This window comes from Pteropus alecto, unplaced genomic scaffold (assembly GCF_000325575.1).
Source record: "Pteropus alecto unplaced genomic scaffold, ASM32557v1 scaffold45, whole genome shotgun sequence".
Taxonomy (NCBI): Eukaryota; Metazoa; Chordata; class Mammalia; order Chiroptera; family Pteropodidae; genus Pteropus; species Pteropus alecto.
The window spans coordinates 40,695,047-40,701,832 of NW_006442491.1; the positions used below are offsets into that span (position 1 = coordinate 40,695,047).

The 6,786-nt window shown below is 56.7% G+C and overlaps 1 protein-coding gene across 1 annotated transcript in view; it reads left to right on the forward strand.

The window, feature by feature from the left end:
- Positions 1–282: 282 nt before the first annotated feature.
- DNAJC5 (DnaJ heat shock protein family (Hsp40) member C5) overlaps positions 283–6,786 on the forward strand; it is a 21,845-nt gene continuing 15,341 nt past the window's right edge. Inside the window, exon 1 of the transcript XR_439321.3 lies at positions 283–305. The gene's annotated coding sequence lies outside the window, so the exon portion shown is untranslated. The remainder of the gene's footprint in view (positions 306–6,786) is intronic.

The following is a 6,786-nucleotide window of genomic DNA, read 5'->3' on the forward strand; positions in this document are numbered from 1 at the left end:
GCTTCCTCCGTCCGCCCCCCGTTCTGCCAGATCGCGCCGAGCGCGCAGCCTTCTCTCCGCCCCCGCGGCCCCGTGACTGACCGGAGGGGTCTTTTCCTTCCCGTGTGTCACTATCCGTTCGGATTCCAACTTGTTTGTGTCAGGCGGCTGGATTAAGGACTCCTTTTCCTGTGTCCAGTGGATGACTTCTCTATGCGTTCTGTCGTGTCATTCAAGGAAAGGAAGTAAAAGTTTCAGTTTTTTACTTTGCTTTTAGGTTTAGGCTTGACAGGGGACATTTTAACCGGCTGGTCATAGCCTGATAGGTACTGTATTTGAATTGTAAGACACCTTTGTTTCTGCTTAGTTGTTTGTTTAAAAACTGTTTTGATAGGCACTTCAAATCAAAAATTACTCCATCTATTATGATCGCACAAAGCAAAAGTAGACAGAGCTGCTAAGGTTTTTTGTTCGTTTACTAGCTTCTGCCATGTTGGGTGGTGTGCTGAGTTTCAGGATTGAGTAAGGTGTCGGATGGGACGTGAGGTGGGAAGCCAGGTCTGGGGCTCTGGGACTTGGGGTAGCTCTGGCTGGCTGACTAGTGTGTCACGCAGATGGCTTTGTCTCAGCGGTCACTGTGGGTGGTCTTGGTGGACCAGCAGGGAGTGAGTGTCACAGGACCCCCACTGCCTGGTGCCCTTTGCACTGGCGAAGGCAGAGTGTGGAGGAGATTGAGCCCACCCAGGACCTCCGCTGTGGAGCCCGTGTGGCCTGCGGCCGGGACTCGCGGAGAGGGGTGCCTCTTGGGCCTCCCCCCCCCTGTGGCCTGTCGGCTACCACATCGGCCTCCTTGCTGGTCTCTGAACGAAGTCACATGCTCTGAGCTCAGGTCTGCCCAGAACACACAGCTTTCTCACCCTGGTGCCCCCTGACTACCTACCAGGGACTCCAGCTCAGTCTCGGCTCCCTTCCCTGCCTCCCCCCGAGCCCTGAAGTCTAGGGTCCTAGTTCGGGTGTCTGTCGGTCTGCTCGTTTTGCGATGACGTAGGGTCCGTGGGGCTCTTCTGTGCAGAGAACAGTTGCTGGCAGTGGTGCATGTCCGGTCAGTGCTTGATGAGTGAGTGAAAGTGACGAGCCTCCTGACAGTTGGGTGACACAATGGCGTTGTCACTTGGAAGTTGTGGTGGGTGAGTGCTGAGCACTTAGGGATACTGGGTTCCCTAGGACGGCCGCACCCGGGGGCGCACTCTCGGGGTGCCGCTGCGGGACTGAGCTGGAGCCTGCTCTGTGGCTGAAGGAGTCGCGTCTCCAGGCTCCACCGCAGGCCGCGCTGGCACAGAGCCGGCGGGGTTCCCCGTGTGTCTGAGGGCGCTCTTTCTGTGTGTGGCGATGGGGTGGACGCTGCTGCTTTCTCAGCCGTTTTAGCCCTTGAGTTCCCCTTACGTGCAGAGGTGGGTGCCCCGTGCCCGGTCATGAGGGACAGCAGAGACCAGGGCCTTGTGTGCTCTCAGGGCCCCGGTACCGGCTCCGGCCTGGCTGCCCCACTGACACCGTATGGCGAAGCCACATCTAGCTGCCAGCCCAGACACTGGAGGTGCGTTATCCTGGCGGGTAGGGGGTGCTTGAGATGTTCGTTGACTGGGTGACTAAAATGCAGTGAGGCCATCGTCCAGGTAAGGCTTCCCAAGTCGGGGCACGAGGTGAGTGGGGCATGTGACGCCGTAAGCTCACCTGTCCTCTAGGAAGGGGACCCTAAGCTCTTGCTGGTGCCCTCGCGAGTCACTCGGTGCTGGGTGCTGTCCCTGTCGCAGGTAAAATGCAGGCCTCCTGGCATGAGGCTCTTTGGGACGTTCTGAGTGAGTGGTTAGGTCACGTACTTGGGGGCTGCACACACGCGGCCTGCTCTGTCACAGGCCTTGCCGCTGCGTGTCAGTGGAGTCCGAGCTGACAGCCCCACCAAAATGAGGGTCATGGTGCTTGCCCCGCCCGCCTGTTGGGGGAGGTGACCGAGGGAACGGTGTCACCTTGTCTGCCTCCTGAACATAGTAGCAGATGCTGACAGTCACAGTCCACCTCAGGAAAGTGCTACCTACTCTGAGCGAGGGAGTCACTGGCCCGACCTAGGGCCCACTCTTAGGTGGTGACAGCCCCTGAGGAGGATTAGCAGCCAGTTCCTTGTCTATGCCGGTGGTGACAGCCCCCGAGGATTAGCAGCCAGTCCCTTGTCTACGGTCACAGAGGTTTAGGGATGAGATTACCAAACAGCCTTCAGCTTAGATTTGTCTTCCGTGTCCCTTGCGTTTGATTTGCTCGAGTAGCATCAACGAGAGGGCACGTTCCGCCGCAGTTCTGGGTACTGGCAGGTGGTTAGTCGGTTTAAGTCTTCAGTAAATAAAAATTGTTTTACATTCTAAGAGTTTTGCAGACGTATCGGTAGCTGACCCCGAAGCTGCAGAAACGAGGTGCGGCTTCTCGCCCTCGGATGAGGGCGGTGGGGAGCGAGGTGGGCTGGGCGCCCGTGGAGGCGGCTCTGTTGGCGCTCGCCTTTCCAGGACGGATCTGTGTGTGTACACACGAATGGTTTTTAAAGCCAGTTCTGTGGCAGAAACCTTTACATTAAACCCAGCTGATATTTTTACAGTGTGATACATTGTGAGTTATCGTGACCATCCTTGAATGTACGAATGAATAAATCTTATCTGTCATCACGTGTTATTTGTAACTCTTCACGTCCTTTTAATTTTTTGCATTGAATGTGTATCACCAGCAAACATGGTGGTTCACAAGATAAAATGGACAGTCATTTGGTGTCTCCATTGCTGTGTGCTGAGGAATTCTGTGCCAATTGGTCATAAAGTTGCAGATCTGGGACTCAGAGGATTGGAATGCGGACTAGCCACCCCTGTCAGCTGGGCCCCGCCCTGGCAGGTTGGGGATGGCCAGCCCCTTTCTTAGAGAGCTCTCCCGCCCTGTGCCTCTGTTTCTTCCAGGGTGGAATGGGACTGTGTCATTGTGATGCCAGCAGACCCCAGGTCCCCTGTCTCATCTGAACCCTGCGTTGCTTCAGGGTCGGGGGCTGAGTTCAGGTGCCGGCCCGAGACCACGGCCCGGCGGACCACCCCAGCTGGACAGAGCTGCAGGCGCTGTGCAGGGGCCACCTACTCTGCAGGGGGCGTGTGCCACCACCTGGCCTTTCTGTGTTTACTTCTGTTATTGGAAGGGATTAGCAGCACAACAAATGCTTGTTTGAGTTTTAGCTGGGCAGGCCCATTTAATTTCCTTTACTAAATAGGAATGTCTATTGTGAGAGGGTTTCTCTAAGATAAATCATGGAAAATTCTGGGTCAAAGAGTACGAACTTTATCAATTTTGCCACGTATTACCCAAGTTTATAATCTGTCAGTGTGTGTCTTTTCTGTTCACCCATGTGGGATTTTAACTTTATATTTTAAGTTTTGGTGCTTGTTTAGCTACTGCTATAGAGTTTGATATTAAAGTCTGAGAATTTTTTTTCAGTTGTAGTAAATTTTGCTGGGTCCTTTAAAATCAATATTTAGTGAGAAATAAAATGTTTAGTTATAAATGGACTTTTTGAAATGTATGAAACCAGTCCCTATCTCTTTTTCAAGTTAACTAAAGCAGAGGTTGTGTTCCGGATAAAGATTTTTACTGGACTGTATTCATCTTATACTTTGAATCACATGCAAAGTTCAGGTTTTTTTTAATACAATCTAACAGTCCAGTTTTATTCTGAGATGAAACTAGAAAGTCTACAGTTTAAGGATGACAGTTATCTGTGAAGTATTTCTTAACTCGTCTGAGTAAAGTCACTCCCTGTGCGAAACAGTGCGGTTCTCGTAAGAGTCATTTAGTGGATGCCTTCCCTCCCCCATGGGAAACCTCCGAAATGCCCCAGCCTGTTTGTGAGCAGGCCAGTGTTACCCAGTGTGCACTGCCTTCATCCGCAGGGCGCCCTGCAAAGTAGCTGTTGCCCACCTTCATTGGTAAGGAAACCGACGTGTTTTCTCCAGTATGGAGTGGTGTTGGAGAACACGCACATGGCTAAGATGCCAGCGCAGGATTGTCAGCTCTTCAGGGGCCGTTTCTGTTGGTGCTGGTTCCCCTTGCCTCGTCCGGCCACATCGGGTAATCCTGACCGATGGGTGCCAGCAGCATCCTTCTCCCTGGTGTGTTTCATGTTCCCCTGCCTGTCCCTTTATAAAATTTACTGTGATGTGGGGGGGGTGTGTGTGTGTCGCCCGTCATTGGAGGGGTGTCTCCTGGCGGCCGTAGGCCACGTCTGGTTGCTCTGAACACTGTCTCCTCTCAGGCCCGTGGGTGGGGCCGCGGGCAGGGTGAAGGGCACGGGCGTACCCCTGGGGCATAGTCCTGAGGCTGCTCTGGTCTGGGAAATCGTAAACCTTCCTGAAGGCTGAGATTTGTCCCTTTTACTTGTGGCCTGTCTTAAACTGGTTGCAGTCCCAGTGTGCTGTGAAGCAGACCCATGTGCCGCTTCCTGGACTAGGCCAGGGGTCTTTACCCTGTCCTCGCTCCCAAATGACCATCGTGCTGGTGGGCGGCGCCCCCCGACCGTGCTGGTCCCAGATACAAAGTGCGTTTCAGTAAACAGTGGTTCAGCCAGCCTGACCTAATTAGATGCCAATCCCTTAAAGGGCTGGGACAGATCTCCCCTGAGAATGGAAGCACCTTTTACAAGATGTATGTAACAGTAACGAACATTCACGTTCAAGCTGAGTTAAATTACGAGCAGCTTAAGTCAGCGTGACGCACTTGGTCGTGTGTGTGTTTCCTCGTCCTTAGAAAGTACGCGAAGGTTTGGTGCAGCGCCTTATTCGGGTGAGACAGTGCACAGGAAAGGGAGCTGTGCGTGCCCAGGGCGGGCAGCGGCGCTGCTGTGAGCCGCTCTGAGAGCCACTCGGATGCTGCGGCCCTTGGGCATCAGGCTCAGGTGTGGCCCTGGCACTGTGGTCCCAGGTAGCCGCTCAGCACCACTGAGCCTCAGGCTCCTCGTCTGTAAACGGCAGATCTTAGGAACAGGAGCTGGTGTCGCTCGTGCACCTGGCACTGCTGGAAGCACTTGACACTGTCACGCCCCCTCCCAGACACACCAAGCGAGACGGTCCATCCCCACCGGATAGCGGGATGGCAGTGTGGAGGTGTCTGGGAGCTGCCCGCGCCTCTGAGCCCAGGAGCGGCAGAGCCAGGTTGCAGCCCACGCAGGTGACCCCAGAGCTGCCAGCCCACCTCCCACTCGACTGGGAGCCCGTGCGGCAGACTTCTTGGGAGTGTTCAGTGGGGTCCAGGGCATGTGCGCCCCTAAATGCCTGCACGTGGCAAGTGCTCCCTAAGCTGTGGCCACCGTGTTGGTGAAGTGACCGCAGCGGTCAGGAGTCCTGTCACAGCTGTGCTCCTTTCACGTCAAGGCTTGTACAGTGTTTTCACACTCACTGCCTGACACCCGGCGTCTCTCCATTGGCCTTTCACGGTGTACTTGGTGTGTCTTACACTTGGTCTTCAACTAGGTTGGATGGAACAGTTTGATTTGGTCACAGTTGTGAGAGGCAGGCACCCTGACGCCGTGTCCGTCTGCTTCAGAGGCAGTCACCATGTGGGAAACACAGCCGGCCACCTCCCCAGGGGACTTCCGCACCGTGCAGTCGCAGTGCAAGGGAGCCGTGCCGTTACCAGCAGGTGCGTTTCAGGGCTCGTGCCTCCTGGAGCTGCAGATGCGGCGGCCTCGTCTGCCGGCTTGTATTTTGTGCATTCCTCATTGCGCGTCAGCTTCTGATTGTCCGCGGCAGGCCGTGAGCTGCTCCGAGCCTGGGGCCTCTTGCAGCATGTTCAGACAGGTTCCCTCGCCTGCCCTGTCCCTGAGTGACTGTGAGGGTGCCAGTGTGGTCGCAGTCATGTTTCCATGCGTTGTTTGAGGTTGGGGTGACCTCCAGCTCAGGGGAGCGTTTTCCTGGCAGGCATTCACGGGGGTGACTCTGCTCGGTTGCTCGTCCCTTCTGCCTGTCCCGCCAGGACACAGAGTACCTGTAGGTGTCCTGGGTCTGCCTGCAGATCCTCGGCCGGTCTGCCGAGAGCCTGGAGAGCGGCCAGCAGGGCCTGCCTGGGTCACACGGCACCCTGAGATCTCAGGCATCCTGAGGTCAGACGCCACCAGCTAAAAGCCCCGGCGTGTGTCACCTGCCGAGATCAGCTTGTCTCCTGCCGTCTGGGCCGTTCACAGTGGGAAGCGGGCAACTTCCTGGCCGTCTGCTCGCGGTGCTCGTGTCCGGAGTCGCTCTCCGGTGTCGAGTGGGGTGCACGCCGCCCGCTGCGTGGGGCGTGCGAAGGCTTCGAGCTGCCTGCCCAGGGGCGGGAAATTGCTTAGCCAGCGCGGCCCTGGCCTCGAACCCCAGGTGCTCCCTCCGTGCCGTCGAGTCACTTCCCTGCCGCTTACACCTCGGGGTGAGCGAGCGGGGCCGAGGGTCTCCGGCAGAGGCGGGAGCACAGGCCGCCTTCCAGCGTGGCCCCTGGGCGGCCTCGTGTCTCCTCTGCGGTCCTTTCGCTCCGCTTCTGACTCCCTTCTCCCTTCGGCTCGCCGTGCTCTGGGCTGAGTGCTCTGAACCCGTGGCTGCCGTGGGACCCAGTCACTCCTGCTGAGGAAGTTAACTCGGCAGGAGGCACCGAAGGCCCTGCGGGGACCTGGCACCTGCCTGGCCGCCCGCCCCAGGGAGCAGCCCTGGGCTGACACTGTGCTCCCTCCTCCTCCTCCTCCTCCTGCGGCCTCTGGCCTCCGAC